Here is a 16,638-nt window from a genome sequence, read left to right on the forward strand (position 1 = left end):
TTTTTTTTTTTTTTTTTTTTTTTTTTTTTTTTTGGAGTGGTGAGTTTTATGACAGCTTCTATGTCTTTAGTGATATAGGACTTTTAAATTTATTTACATGTTTTTGATTCAGCTTTGGTAAGTGGAATCAATCAAGAAAATTGTCCATTTTATTTCGATTTTCAAATTTTGTGGTGTATAGGCTTTTTAAATAATACATGATGATTGTTTTGATTTCTTCAATGTTTGTTGTTATGTCTCCCTTTTCATTTCTGATTTTATTGATTTGGATGGTGTCTCTCTGCCTTTTAGTTAGTTTTGCTAAGGGTTTTGTCTATCTTGTCGATTTCCTTCAAGAACCAACTCTTGGTTTCCTTGATTCTTTGAATTGTTCTTTCTGTTTTTAGTTTATTGATGTAAGCCCTGAGTTTGATTATTTCCAGCCTTCTTCTCCTCTTGGGTGAGTCTTTTTTTTTTCCCTAGGGCCAGGTGAGCCCTTAAGTTGCTTGCATGAGATGTTTCAAATTTCTTTTTGAAGGTACTTAATGTTATGAACTTTCTTCATAGCACTGCTTTCATTGTGTCCCATAAGTTTGGATGTGTTGTGTTCTCATTTTCATTGAATTCTAGGAAGTTTTTAATTTCTTTCTTTATTTCTTTCTTGACCCAGATGTCACTGAGTAGCGAGTTGTTCAGTTTCCATGTGTTTGTAGGCTTTTTGTTATTTCTGTTGTTATTGAGTACCAGCTTTTGTCCATGATGGTCAGATAGGATACAAGGGATTATGTCAACCCTCTTGTATCTGCTGAGGCTTTCTTTGTGCCCGATTATATGACCTATTTTGGAGAGGGTTCCATGAGTTGCTGAGACGAAGGTAAATTATTTTTTGTTTAGGTGGAAGGATTTGTAGATGTTTGTTAGGTCCATTTGAATCATAACATCTGCTAGAATCATTGTTTCTTCATTTAATTTCTGTTTTGTTGACATGTCTTTGTTCAGAGTTGGGTGTTGAAGTCTCCCGCTATTAATGTGTGGAGATCTATGTGTGGTTTAAATTTTAATAATGTTTCTTTTACAAATGTGGGTACCCTTGCATTTAGGGCATAAATGTTCAGGATTTTGATGTCTTCTTGGAGGAATTTTCCTCTAATGAGTACTAAGTGACCTTCTCCATGTCTTTTGATTAATTTTGCTCACCAAATGGCCAGTGGAATTGCCACAGCTTACCTCTGGTGTATGGACCTGTGTGGTAACTGTGGTTGTTGGTAGTCAGGGGGCCTCTCCTCTCATCAGGAGAAGTCCTGGAGATAGTTGCCATACTACTGGATTTCCTTTCTGAATTTAGTAAGCTGTTGCTGCTCTTACACTGTGTTGCTGGTAGGAACCTTCTTGAAGAACGAGGGAGTCCTGTGGTTTGGTCAGCTTAGCTAGGGATACAGGTTGCACCTTGAAGCAGTGTCTGGGGCCTGATCCCATGGATCCCAGGCTTCTGTAGGTCTGATGTTGGAGCTCTGTGCCCCAGGACCCAAGTAGTAATCAGTGGCAGGTGAGCATAGCACCCATACTTACAGCAGGATGCTATAGCCAGAGCCTGAGGGTACCCAGAGATTTTTTTTTTTTGCAAATTATCTGGGTGTGCTGAGGTTGGACATGATGTTTTCCCCCACTGTGGTGTTTCCTCCCAACAGGGAGACCCAGTCTGTGTTGTTTTGGGTTCCACAGTTCAGTCTTGGATGAGGAGTGGAACATTCAGGTGCAGGTGATTGGCTCCATGCTGTTGACCTCGTGCCTGCATGAATCTGGCAACTTTTCTGAGAACTTTTTGGGGGTGGGGGATCAGTTGGGTGCCCTAAGGTTGTACCTGATGTTTTCTTCACTTTGGAATGTTGTGGGTATTAATATTTATTGTTGATTTCTCTTTTAGTTAAGCAATGGTTATTCCTAAACAAGCTGTGTATCCAAATCACCACACAAAGACTGGTATGTATTTAATTAACCTACAGCATGATGCTGGGCAATAGTTACTTCATCTTAAACCTCCATTTCTATATAGTTTCCTAACATTCAGATTTCACCCATTATACTTCCTTTTACTCATATCTTAGGTCCAGTTCATCTCTCTACATGGTTCCAAGATCTCTCCTGTGGCTTCTCTGCTCTCCTCCCTTTGCTTCCTCCTCTTTCCTCCTCAACCCCTGACCCCTGGACCAGGATCTCCTACCCTTTTCTCTCCATTGCACAGCATTGGCTGACCATTTAGTTAAAAACACAAAGAACAAATGGTGGCATGTTTACACAAACTTGAGACAGGTGATACTTAGACTAGGCATCACAATGCAAGGTCCAGATTGAAACCAGATAATGAGGTAAAGAAATCAGCATTTGAATGAACAAGGGTACATTCCACAAGAATATTATATCAGCAGTGGGGGTTCCTCCCAACTGGGAAACACAGTCTTTGGTTCTTTGGGAACCACAGTTCTGTCTGGGATGGGGAGTTGGGCATGCAGGTGGGCCTTTGGTCTGGTTCTTGAGAGCCTGCAGGACCCCAGGACCTTTAACAGGGATTGTTAGGGTGACCTAAAGTCAGTTCAGATTGCTTTCTTCACAGTGGGGTTTTTCTTGATTGGAAACGCTAGTCTCTTGGTTTGTGGACCTTAGAGTTTGGTCTGTTGGTTGCTGTGCAGTCACTGCTGTCCTGTTCATCTGACATAGTGTCTTCTTGGCACCACCATCTTGGATCGACCCCAAGAGTGTTTATTAACAATAATTGTACAATATCTGTTAAATATTGATACAAAATTTTTCCATATGCATATATATCTCTGAATGTGGAAATAGAGGAAGAACTTAATATTGAAGCTATTGATTCTTTGCAATGTTCTCCTACTAGATATTTTCAGAAATTTAATAAAGATTTAAGTACCTTGATACAATATATTATATGGAATGTGTCTTTAGGCTTGATTGGGAGTCAATAAAACTATAAGAGAAATGAAGAAATAAAAATGATTAGTTTCAAAGTGGTGTAGCAAATTGAATATTGCAGATTAAAGCCTTAGAAGGTAAAGAACATTTTCTGGGATTGAAGACTATGGCTATGCTCAGGCAAAGGAGAAAAGTCTAAGCAATTAGAGCTGTGGAATAGCAACAATATTGTCTAAGTTCTTTGTGAGAATGTGCTTCACTATGGATAGACTTGACTTTGACATTTCCCAAGAGTGTTCATTCTGGTTTGTTCTACTTTGCTTTGAAATGGAAATGTCCTAGTTTTGTTGCAGTGTTTACTCGTGGTTGGAAGATATGGGCGGTAGAATGATGTTCAAAGAATGTCAAAAATTTGAATGCTGTGTGGACTGTCTCTAGCACCAGAGATAATCACTGCTTCCTGGAATGATATATTCTGCCTGAACCAGGATGCAAGGCCTTAGAGTCACGTCTACTCAGATTTCCAGTGAGAGAATTCGTAGAATGATACAGATACATCATCCATGGTACACTTGGAAGTGTTGACAGTTGCAGTTGCCAATGTACCCTGGCTGTCATCAGCAGCTTCTGTGGGTCTGCTGAAGCAGCTGACACTCAGAGCCCATACTGTGCTATTATAGGAAGTCCCCATAATCTGTTGTTTCACTTGCTTACTTTAACCTGGTGATACTGTCTTTCAAGTCACTGAGTGTTATCTAGCTCCAAGCATATGTTCTCAAAGCCTGACTAAAGTAATAGACCTTAGCATTCTTTATTTTTTATAAAGATGTGCTCAAGATCTATGGTTTTTTCTTTACTTTTGAGACTTCGTTACAACTATGAGCTTGAAAGTTCTGAGAGAATTGATGATGTCAAGGGCAGAGTATGAATGTCAGGGACAGGTAAAATACTATTCCCTTTTACATACTAACTATGCAGTTAATTGTTTTGCACTTCATGGGCAGTTCCAGCCATGCAATATTTGAAGTTTGCTCTTCGAAAATATATACCTAAGAGATTACAGTTCCTAATGTTATTAGCTTTCTAACCTTTCATTAAGTTGGAATGGTTTCTTTCAGAATTGGTCTGCTTATTGCTGCCAGTAAAATATAGGAACTCATTTACTTTTATGATTTAGGAAGTTATGTATGAGAACAATATGAGATTTTTGTGACAAAGCAACCTTTCAAAATTAACAATAATTTCACTAGAAGTTGGATATTGATATATAAATATCATGTTTGTCACTAAATTCAATAAAGAATTCTCCTCTGCCCTCCTATTTATTAACATCTGTTTGTTAAAGAAAATTCAAACTCCATCCAGGTACCACAGACTGATTCACTTAGAGCTTAGAGCCAATTGTAAGTAAGTAGTCAACACCAGGCTTTCAGCAGTGCTCCATCATTTTCCTTTTCCCTTTGAGGATCAAAAATGGAAAGGAGTAATGATGCATTATGAATAAAAAGGAATAAAATTTTAGTTAAGCAAGACGAGTGCATGCCAGTATTCATTGTCATCTGTTTCCTTGATCATATTCTGACTAGGATAAGATGAAATCTCAAATAGTTTTAAATTGCATGTCCCTGGCGGGCAAAGTTGGTGAAGTTTTAAAAACATAATTCTTAGGCATTTCTACTTATTATTTTTGAGATTTCTGTTAATTTACAGAGCCCATTTTATTTGTTTCTTTGATATTTAGTGGGTTTTTTTTTACTTTTTTATTTTTGTAGATATTATTCTGTTTGATTAAAGGTAGTCTCTTAGATACTAGTCTATTGCTGTGAAGAAACAGCATGACAAAAGCAACTTGTAAAAGAAAGCTTTTAACTGAAGGCTCGTTTATAGTTTCAGGGACTTAGCTTGTAATCATCATGGCACTGAGCATTGGGGCATGCAGGCAGGCATGTTGCTGAGAATTAGCTCAGAGCTTTCCATTTTGAGCCTGAGGCAACACGGAGATAGAAAGAAATGGGGCGGGGGGCTCGAGAGGCACGGCATGGGATTTACAAACTTCAAACCCCTTCCTCAGTGACACACACCCTCCAAGAAAACCATCCCTACTCCAATAAAGACACATCTCCTAATCATGATTGTAGTTTTGTGAGCCAAGATGACAAGATAAGTGATTTCACGTGTATGTGGTGTGTTCACATATTCTACAGATATACAATAATGTACACATAAAATAATGATATAGTTATCATAAAGAATTTTGGTAAAACATGACGTATAGAAGAAGTATTGGCTGCAAATAGTGATTATGTCTCTTTTCAATGGAAAATAATGCCCAATGAATTTAAAAATTATTATGTGTAAGTGATATATGACAGGCGATATATGGCAGGATGCATTATGACAAGGCTAGAGAGCATTTAAGGAGAAAACATAATGCCAACATTTAAGCAATTTAACTGTATACAAGGGAAATTTGAACGGTAATAATAAGCTCAGGAAAAGGGATTGGAGAGGGTATAAATTACAAGCAGAGTACTTGCTGCTTGCATCAATATTTTATTCTCATTTGGGAGGAAAGGGTATTTTAAGAAAACAGTGATGAAATCATGTGTGTACATATGGTAATATGTGGTAATATGTGCCTCTCTTTGGAGCAGTTACCTGGAGAACTGACACCTTCCTAGAACTCAAATGGACGTAACACACACTGTATAAAAAAATAAGTGCTATAGTTCAGATTATAGACTTCTTATTGTTTTTAATATGCTTTTCAGTCTCAAACCACATTTGCTGCTACATCTAGCATTGAATCAAATGTCATCTTTGTGTCATAGAAAGCAAATGTAGCTACAAAGCTTTACTTTTGCAAAGGAATTCTTTTCTGTGCTTGTGCTATTTCTCTGAATCTGAAGTTGGATGGAAAAGAAAGCTTAATCGTGTCTCTAGGCTAAAACAGCATCACCCTGTTAGGGAGGACACTCAAATAGGTGGACCTCATAGCTATGAGATCCTTTAGAATGACATTCTTGGATAACCCAGGCACTGTCTTAGTTTTCTGGACCTCAGATACCATGTACTTCTTGGCCTCTAAAAGTAAATTCTGTAGGTCATGGTCATTTAAGTTCCACTGAGGTAGGCTGTAGGAACAAAAATTCAGAAAGTTCTGTTTAAACTATCCTCAACTATGATAATACAGGAGAATGACAATCTAAAGTCAAGATGTTATATATGCCACAGAATGGACCCCAATAAACATGAGGGTGATAGCCCTCTGTAATTTGGGTCCTCATTCTGGTTTGATTTCACTGTATTTCTTATAGACAATGCTGCCAAATAATGTCACATGAGTGATATGTGTGGCAAACACAACTGACTAGCTAACTTTGACTTTCCTTAGTCCAGAAATAAGGCTTAAAGAATTTTAGCTTGTCATTAAAGAGTTAAGTGTTGTAGCTTCAGGCATTTGGAAACGTAGGCTGTGATTATTCCTCAGGTTTATAAATAACTTAAACCTCTGTAAGAGTTAATTAATTTGGCTCTTTTCCACCCACAGTTTAGTTTCTTGAGAGAATAACTTGACCCTTCATATCTCCTATGTTTGTAGTTGTAAAGAAAACTCCCAATAGAAAGAATAAAAGCTCATTTACATTGTCTGCATTTGACTTCTTGTGTACTTCCATAGAGAAGCTCTAAGATGTCAGGCACAGCATGAAATGTCAAAATACCTCTTCAGTTTAGGGGAAAAAAATACATGCATTGTACTATTCCTGGCTTTAGTTATTTATGACTCTGTCTTCTCTCTTAGTTTGATTTCTCTTTTTATCTTCCTTCTCTTCTTTTTCTCCCTCCTCCTTATTCCTTTCCTCCCTCCATCCTTAAACTGAAATTCAGAACAGGGAGTTAACCTGTGAATTGGAGAAAGTAATGGAGATTGCTAAAAGCACACATTATCTTACTCCGTCCTGACCTCTTTGTTCTTGAGAGGATATTTTAAAATAAAAATATTGCCCTGAGACATGAAGTCAGTTTCTTCTCTGAGGTTGCCAGTTATTAAATAAGAAGTTAAAAAAAGTTTTCTCGGTTGTCAGATTCCCAATGTGCAGGAACAAGGAACAATAAAAATTAAAATAGACCACCTGTCATGCTGACAGATCTTCCCTGTAACACCCCTAACTGGATCTGATAGTTTAGACCACAGGTAAGGGCAATGATCCCAGCATAACAAATGGAAATTAATTAAGTCATTAGATGTCAAAATGCAAGTGAAGTGTGACTTCAAAGAAAGCAGTCCTTTCTATTGCCATATCCCTTGAATCATTCCATCACCCTACCCACTCAAGTATAGAACATCATCTAATAGCATGCCAGGGATCAGCCCATTAGCTGCACTGGCAGATTATATACTTTTGTTGACTTCATCTTTTGTGAGACCAAATCTTGCTATGTTGTAAAGCCTACCACCAAATTCCTGGTGTCTAATGGTACACCTCAACCATTTATGGAACTGAAACTGTAGTATATACCTTCATACCCGATTCTGTTGACTTTTACTTTTTATTTTTATGTGTATGGGTGTGTATTTTGACTGCATGTATGTCTGTGTGTCACATACATGCAGTGCCCTGAGAGGCCAAAGAAGGCATTAGACTTCCCTGGAGCTGGAGTTACAAATTATTTTGAGCCACCTTGTGTGTGATGGAACTCGAAACCTGGTCCTATGCTAGAGCATCCAGTGTTCTTAACTGGTGAGCCACCTTTGCAGGCCCATCTGTTGCCTTTAAAAAAATCTATTTCTATGAACTATTAGTTTCGTACATGTGACTCAATTTTATCTTAAGTTTTAAAAAATAATAGTTGCAATCACTAGAAAGTGCTAGGTCGTTGGAGCCAGTTAGAAATAAAGTGATAACATCTATTTTCAAAATTAGAAAACACACTATTTCCTCACTTTTCTACTTTGAAAATAGCATTCAGAATCTCATCTTTCACTTAAATTATAACATCAGGTTTGAGAACTGAGTTCCTAACCCTTATTCCCAGGTGAACTCAAAAAAAGGAATAAAAATCACAGAGCTTACATCTGAGGTATCATTTGGTTAGACTACAACTACAGTTAAGTGAGTACATGTGCCAATTACATATTTATGAATAATATTTCATAGCAGCAGCATTTCAGCAAGGTAGAAGTTACTCTTTTTATCCTAATTTTATATGAAAGAAAATTTCTTGTCATGTTAGCTCAAAAATGTAACCTTACACAGAGCCAAAATTCAAATCCAGGTTTTCAAGCTAAAGTCTGTGATTCTTTTCAATATTTTATAAAACTTTAGGCATAGTTTAAGGTACATTTCTTTGACTAAAATCTAGACAAAGTATTCATGGTTGTAGACTAATGTATTTTATGTTGCATTGATTCCTTCCTTGCTAATATCTCAGCTTTTGCATGCATCAGAAACTTCCCATAATACATATTACATCAGGAAGTTGTTGAAGTCACAAAGCCATTAATATAGGTCCTGAATGCCACCACTCCCTTGTTTTTAATGCATTAAGGTGAACCTTTGTCCTGTATGTGGAATAAACAGTTATACACAGGAAGATTAATTGGACCTGAAATACTCAAACTGAGACATAGATTGAACTATTCTCTCCAGAGTGTAGGCTAATTCCATGTGTCTGCTCCAAGAAATTTCTACATACTTGGTGGCTTAGAACAACACAATTTTATCTTCTTCCTCTTTTGAGGGCTACATATTCAAACTCCAGTTGGCAGCTGGGCCATACAGCTTCCACTGAAGTATCTGGGAGTGAAACCTTGCTTCTTCTAGGATTAAAGGACTCTAGACACTGTTTGAGTGTCCTTGACTATAGGATGCAAGACTCCAGTCTCTGCTTCTGCCTTCAAATCATCTCACTGTCATTATCTTTTATGCTGTTTCAAGTTGTTCTGCCTTTCTTTTATAAAAAACATTTACTATAAAATTTAATGCCATTCAGATAATATGTGATAGTCTCATTTCAAAATCCTTAGTATTGTCTACAAAGGCTACTTTTCCAATTATCACAACACTCAAAGGTTCTGTGGACTATGCCAGGAATATATACTTGAAGAGCTTACCATTTCACCCATGACCAGGAGCTCAACCCTCTACAAATTTACCCTGACTGACACGAAATCTGGTTGTTCAGGGACAAATTAGGGCAGTAGGAATATGAAGATAGGATCATTGCTTCTGTCTTACTTTTAAAAATCTCCTCTATCTTCAAGCACATACCTAAGTTTCTAGGCTCTCCTAATACCTGATGGAATTAACCTCAAACTATCCTAGATACATATGTTCACTGAAGCAATATACTATTAGAGTAGAGATTAAGGATTGTGACAGAACTGGGTTAAATGTTACTCCTGTATATACTGGTGATTTAACCATAAGCAATTTACCTCAACCTCATATTAAAATGAGGGAGAATATGCTTTTATTTGAAGCTCTTGGAAGATGGGAGAAAGACCTCTAAAATATATGGGTTTAGTGCCTACGTTTGTCCCCTGCTCGCCGGGTAATTTGGAACAAGCAAAACATAATCAAATGCTCTTTTGTGAGCTGAGAAATACACACGACAGCTTCTAATTCACAGATATGTTAAGGTTTAATAATAAAATGTACAGAAATTGTACTTAAGTTGATAAGCAATAGAGTGCTCTTCTGGCTTTTAACATCGCTATTGGGAAGGTGTAATTCTGATAGGCCTGCCTTTGTATGTTACTTGATGTTTTCTCCTTGCAGCTTTTAATATTTTTTTTCTTTTTTCTATATGATTAACATTTTGATTACTATCTTGCAGGGAGGCTTTCTTTTCTGGTACAATCTATGAGGTGTTCTATAAGCTTCTTATACCTTTATAGACATCTCCTTCTTTAGTTAGGAAAGTCTTCTATTTTTTTTTTTTTGAAAGCATTATCTGGGCCATTGAGCTGGGATTCTTTTCCTTCTTCTATTTCTATTATTCTTAGGTTTGTTCTTTTTATCGTGTCCCAGATTTTCTGGCTTTTTGTGTCAGGAATTTTTTTAGATTTAACATTTTCTTTGACTGATATATCCATTTCTTCTATTATATCTGCAATGCCTGTCATTTTCTCTTCCATCTCTTGTATTCTGTTGGTGAAACTTGCCTGATATTCTGTCCATATTCTTAATTTTTTTTTTATTTCCAGAATTCTCACAGTTTCTGCATTCTTTGTTGCATCTAGTTCCATTTTCAGGTCTTGAACACTTATACTCATTTCCTTCAACTCTTTGCTTTTCTTAGCTTTCTTTTGTGTGCATATGGAGCTGGATGCTTGCTGGCGTTGGAGGCTGGAAAAGGAGAGACCAGTGATATAATGTGTGGGATCCACAGGAACATGGACTTTGGGATGGGGCAGCTGTTGCTGGTTTTCTGTTACAGTGGTAGGGATGACCTGAGGTTTTCTTTTAGGAGAACCAAGAATGGAGAAGGTCCACAGGAAATCTGTCATCTGGTTCTTTTTCTGCCCTCTGAAAATATATAAGTAATTTTAACTTTCTGTACCCTGGAAGAACCGAAGCATGTGAGCACCCCGATGTTGGACTTATAGCATCTAGACTGTGAAAAATATATATTTGTTGCTTGAGCCACTCAATCTGTGTTAATCTATGGTAACAGCCATAACAGACTAAGATGTTCAGTGTCTGTTTAAAGAGGTTGCATCCTTTCTCTGTGCAGCAATATCTAGGCTAGAAAGGCCAATGCTTCTCTGAGATTTCCACAGCCTCGTCTGGCTAATTAAGGGCTAATTCTAATATCAGTTAACTATTCCTCATTTCATTTTTTTCAAATATTTTTGCAGTGTAGATAATGAAGAGACATCTTCTCTTTTGAAAAGTCAGGCAAGAACCACCATGGTAGATAAATTATTCTAAAACTGTTGCAATTATAAATTATTCAGTGTGCTGATATTGGCAGTTTCATTTGGAAGCTTTAGGTTTCTCTATTTCTCTAAAGACAGGTGAAAGCACTTGTTAAGTAGACAAGTTTTTCAAGAGAAGTAAAGAAAAATAACTATTGCATTTCCCGTGGTGCTTGTGGGACTCATGTTCAATAGTTGAATACTAGAGGCAGATGAGGGAATGACAGTATTAACAGGCACTATCTCAGCCATGCTAACAGGGAGAGATTTAGCTAGACTAAGCCCCTGAAAAATATCACTTGTGTTCTGTTTGGTCAGTGCTGTTCCCTGTCTTTGGTGTTTAGTGATGTTTGGTTTGGGGTAGGTCTAAGACAACAAGAGTTCAAAAGCAAGGATACATAGATAGGAGAAGCTTAGCCAAAACTTAGGGGCACTTAATTTTTATTCACTTCTTGAAACAGGTACAATAAAGAAGTCTGGAAATCAGACCCTGAGGAAAAGCCCTGTAAGTGGCAGACTGAGTATCCCATACCTTGGAAAGACAAACTGTGATCAGTTTCTTTGTTTATTCATTCATTTATTTGCTTTTTGAAACAGGGTGTCTTACTACATAGTCCTAGCTACTTTGTAACTTTCTATGTATTGCACGCTGGTCCCAAACTTCGTATGATCCTCTTGCCTTGTATTCTGAGTGCTGGAATTGTAGAGCACCATGCCCAGCTCCAGCAGCGTCTTTATTTCCTGCAAATAAGCCTTGTGTTTTATAGGGGCAAGTGAGAAATGGTGAGGAATTTGATTGGAAGGTTTATAGTCTTGGTTCTTGTAAAATTGTGTTTGAATTGCTTATTAGCCATCTGTGTGGAGATATCAGTTAGTCAACGGAACCACCTAGCGGAAGTATGAACTGGAGATACAGGACACTTAGAATTTAAACTGTTGGCTTGATTAAAGTTACATAAGAGGAAAAGAAAGAAACTCTGGAAAACAGACTGAGATGAAAATCTACTGAGATAGATATAGATGTGTGTACATTGTTCAAGAAACCAAGCAAAGACTGGATCATATCAAAGATGGGATAATTCTTCATAGTATGTTCTACTGTGATCTCAAAGGAAGTTTAGAAAAATAAGTACCTAACTATTTGACTGTATGAGTATTGTTAATTATTTTGACAGTATTCATATCTCTAGAGAGCAAAAGATAGAAACTAAACTAGAATGAGTTCAGTTTATAAATAGGAAGACTGGAAATAATATCTATTGACTAATAAAAGAGATTTTGCAGTGAAAGAAAATGGGAAGGAAGTGTAACAGATGGAAAATAGAGATGACACAAGATTGCTTATATAATGGGCATGCCTATTTGTTCTTTTTTGATCTTTATTTTTTAATTTTTAATTTAACTTTTATTAATTACATTTTATTCATTTTGTATCCCCCCGTTAGCCCCTCTCTCCTCCCCTCCCGATCCCACCCTCCCTCTCCCCTTTCTGCATTCATGCCCCTCCCCAAGTCCACTGATACGGGAGGTCCTCCTCTCCTTCTTTCTGATCTTAGTCTATCAGTTCTCATCAGAATTTTATTCTTTTTTTTAAATATATACATTTTATTTAATGTATGAATGCTCTCTCTGCATGTACACCTGCATGCCACAAGAGAGCAGCAGACTCTAATATAGATGGTGGCCACCATGTGGTTGCTGGGAATTGAACCTGGGACCTCTGAAGGAGCTATCCACACTCTTCTCCACTGAGCCGTCTCTCCAGCCCCTAGAATTTTATTCTTTATTAATTACACTTTATTCACTTTGTATCCCCCCTGTGGTTCCCTCCCTCCTCCTGTCCCAATCCCTCCCTTCCTCCACCCGCTGCATGCATGCCCCTCCCCAAGTCCACTGATAGGGGAGGACTTCTTTTCCTTCCTTCAGATCCTAGTCAATTAGGTCTCATCAGGAGTGGCTGCACTGTCTTCTTCTGTGGCCTGGTAATGCTGCTCCCCCCTCACGGGAAGGTAATTAAAGAACAGGCCAATCAGTTCATGTCAGAGACAGTTCCTGTTCCTATTACAATGAAACCCACTTGGATAGTGAACTGCCATGGGTTACATCTGTGCAGGGGTCTTAGGTTATCTCCATGCATAGTCCTTGGTTGGAGTATCAGTCTCAGGAAAGACCCTGTGCTCAGATTTTTTGGTTCTGTTGCTCTCCTTGTGGAGTTCTTGTCCTCTCCAGATCTTACTGTTTCCCACTTCTTTCCTAGGATTCCCTATGCTCTGCCCAAATGTTGCCCATAAGTCTCAACATCTTCTTTGATAGTCTGCAGGGCAGAGCCTTTCAGAGGTCGTCTGTGTCAGGCTCCTGACTTGTTCCCTCTTATCTCCTTCTTCTGATGTCCATCCTCTTTGTCTTTCATATAGACATATAATATATAATATACTTATGAAAATCTGTACACTTAAAGAAACTAATCAAGAGGGAGGATTCTTGCTAAAAAGCCTATTTGTTCTTGAGGATGGTTCTAGAGAGAAGAAAATGACGTAAGACTCTAGAACAAAGGGATGCTTCAGAAAGCTGGAATGGGGCACGATGCACATGGAGGAAGGGGTGAGAAGAGATCCAATGACATTTCTCCACAGTGTTGCTGCTTGACTAACTGTAAGTGAATGGTTGATTGTTAGGTGGGGTTTTAGATTTGAAACTATGTAATAACTTTTTCAGCTGAATATTGAAGAAATTATGGTGGGATATTCAGAGATAGTAGAAGGCTCATTTGAAATCTATCATTATCAAGGAAAAGGTGTTGGTGAGGACACTGGGGATAAAGGGCATTTCCACACTGCTGGTGGGAGGTAACTTCTGCATGCCCTATGAAAATCAGTACACATGTTATTTTTTTTTAAATGGCTAGAGACTACAATGTGTTCCAGCTCGACCACTTGTGGATAAATATCTGAAGGAGTCTGTTTCGGCATAGTACAGAGATATTTGTGCTTACATACTTGTTAGAGAACTGTTCACGATTGTTAAGATATTGAACCAGAATATATATAAAATCTGGTTCCAAAATCTGGATAGACAGATGTAGACAGATGAGATAGGACAATTGCTGGAATGGTATTTTGTTAGGAAGGGGGAAATGTAGACAAGTAGAGCAATAAAGATCCAAGATTAAAGATTGCTGAGTGTCATGAGAAAGAAAGGAAGTTTCCAAAAGTAAAATAAAGATAATAAGTTCAGCCTTGAATATAAGGGAAAGAAGCTCATCGTTGATATTTCCAAGTTTGATGATTGATTAAATGATGAAAAACTGAGATGGGAAAGCTAGAAGAATTTCTAAGTGTTTTAGTGTTCAGAGATGCTAAAAGGTGGGGGGGTAGTTTTATAGGAACACGAAAGGTTTTTACTTTTTTACTTTTTTAAATAATTTTTAATGTACCTGAATTTGAAAAGACTGTGGAATTTTAAACATTATTTATATTTAATAATTAATTTTTTGTTTTTATATTGATTACAGCTTATTTACTTTGTATCGAAACTGTAGCCCCCTTCTTCATTCCCTCCCAATCCCACCCTCCCTCCCTCGTCTCCTCCCTGCCCCTCTCCAAGTCAGGACTGGCTGCAATGTCCTCCTCTGTGGCCTAGCTAGGTTGTTCCTCCCACGGGGGGTGGGGAGGTCAAAGAGCTAGCCACTGAGTTCATGTCAGAGACAGTCCCTGTTTCCCTTCATAGGCAGCCCACTTGCACACTAACCTGCCATGTGCTACATCCAAACAGGGGTTCTAGGTTATATCCATGCATGGTCCTTGGTTGGAGAATCAGTCTCAAGCAAGACCCCTGTGCCAAGATATATTTGTTCCTTGTGGAGCTCCTGTCCTCTCCAAGACTTACTAACTCCCCCTTCTTTCGTATGATTCCCTGCACTCTGAAAGACACACACGATATAAACTCACTTATAAGTGGATACTAACCTTATACGATAGGATAAACATACTAAATTCTGTACACCTAAGGAAGCTATACAGGAAGGAGGACTCAGGGTAAGATGATCAATCCTCACTCAGAAAAACAAATGGGATGGACATTGGAAGAAGGAGAAAACAGGGACTAGGACAGGAGCCTACCATAGAGGGCCTCTGAAAGACTCTACCTAGAAATGTATCAAAACAAATGCTGAGGCTTTTACTTTTAGTTGAGTGACAGATATGTTTTTAAATTTCACTTGCTATTGAGATAATTATCAGAAAAAATATCAAGAGACTGATTACAAAACTTGCCTAGATTCCCTCAGTTGTAGCATCCAATTGACACTTACAAAATACATCAATACTATCTGGATTGCCACAGTACCTCCTACACTATCCTGTGTGTATGCATATTAATTTTTGTTTACTTTCATGGTTTTCTGTGCTACTTCATTGATAAGGCACTGCACAATTCCCATGCCACAGGGCTCTACTTTGATGCCTGTTGTAACCATGCCTGCCACCCTCTGGTATCACATATTTTAGACATCTTGAGAGGATTGTAGTCCTAGCTTACCATGGTTCTTTTTTTATTCCCAATATAGATAGCTAATGTCATTTTTTCCTGAAAATTATTATTTCCATCAATATATTATGTTTGCATCGTGTTTACTTGGGTCTTTCGTCTATTTTTTTTTAACCTAGACAATGTGATTTTGATCTTTGCACTTTCAAAATTGTCTAGCACTTGTTTACTTTCTTGTCTCTTTTAAGATGTTTTGATTTTTATTGATTCTTTGAAAATTCATAGAAAGTATTTTGGCCATATTCTGTCTCCCTAACTCCTTCCAGATTTCTTCCCACATGTGTAACCACTCAACATCATGACATATTTTTCTATTTTTTTAAAGTACATGTAGTACAGTTTGAGTTCCTCAAATACTCCTGTGTGTTGAACCTGCCCTGAGGTGTGGTCGACCTACAAGGGGTCACACCATTAAAGAAAACTTACTCTCCTCCTAGAAGCAAATGACATTATTCGTCAGCTAGGGGTGTGACTATGGGCCCATGTTTCCCTTCTCTATAAAGAGATTTTGTCAAGCTTGATCCTGTGCAGTTGCTTTCCATTCTGTCACAAGCCTTGTGAGTTCACATGTGCAGCCCTGAGTACACAGTTACAGCAGTGTATCTATAAAACACTGTTTCCTTGAATTTACACACAATTTCTAGCTCAAACAATGTTTCCACCCCACTTCCAAAAAAAAATCCCTGAGCTTTGGTGTGAGAGGGGCTGCTAAAAGATGTCCCATTTAGGTCTGAGTACACTGCTTAGTCCTGCTGCTTCCATTGTGGCAAGTTTTGGAACTATTTATTAATTACTGTCAGTTGCAAGAAGGACATTCTCTGATGGGGCACCATATGTCTAGCACTAACATAAGCTAGCCAATTGGGGTGAAGCTTTACTTTCAAGTATGTGTTGTCTTCAGTAAGAGAATCTAACTGCCCAGTGCTGTAGTGTAACCAAGAACAATGGCAATAACCTGAAATGTTTTTTTCAAATTAATTAATTTACTTATAACAATGTATTCACTTTGTATCCCAGCTGTAGCCCACTGCCTCATCTGCTCCCAATACTGCAGTCCCTCTCCCTTCTCCTTCCATGCCCATCCCCCAGTCCACTGATAGGGGAGGTCCTCCTACTATTGCATCTGACCTTAGTCTATCAGGTCTCATCAGGACTGGCTGCATTGCCTTCCTCTGTGGACTGGTAAGGCTGCAGCCCCCTCAGGGGAAGATAATCAAAGAGCCACCCACTGAGTTCATGTCAAAGACAATCCCTATTCCCAT

The 16,638-nt window shown here is 38.1% G+C and overlaps 1 protein-coding gene across 2 annotated transcripts in view; it reads left to right on the top strand.

Annotated features, from left to right (window-relative positions):
- Positions 1–16,638, top strand: part of Fgf13 (fibroblast growth factor 13) — a 625,459-nt gene that overhangs the window by 427,520 nt on the left and 181,301 nt on the right. The gene's annotated exons all lie outside the window — the stretch shown is intronic.

The sequence above is a fragment of the Psammomys obesus genome, unplaced genomic scaffold, assembly GCF_907164565.1.
Source record: "Psammomys obesus unplaced genomic scaffold, mPsaObe1.curated_primary_1811, whole genome shotgun sequence".
In the NCBI taxonomy this organism is placed as follows: Eukaryota; Metazoa; Chordata; class Mammalia; order Rodentia; family Muridae; genus Psammomys; species Psammomys obesus.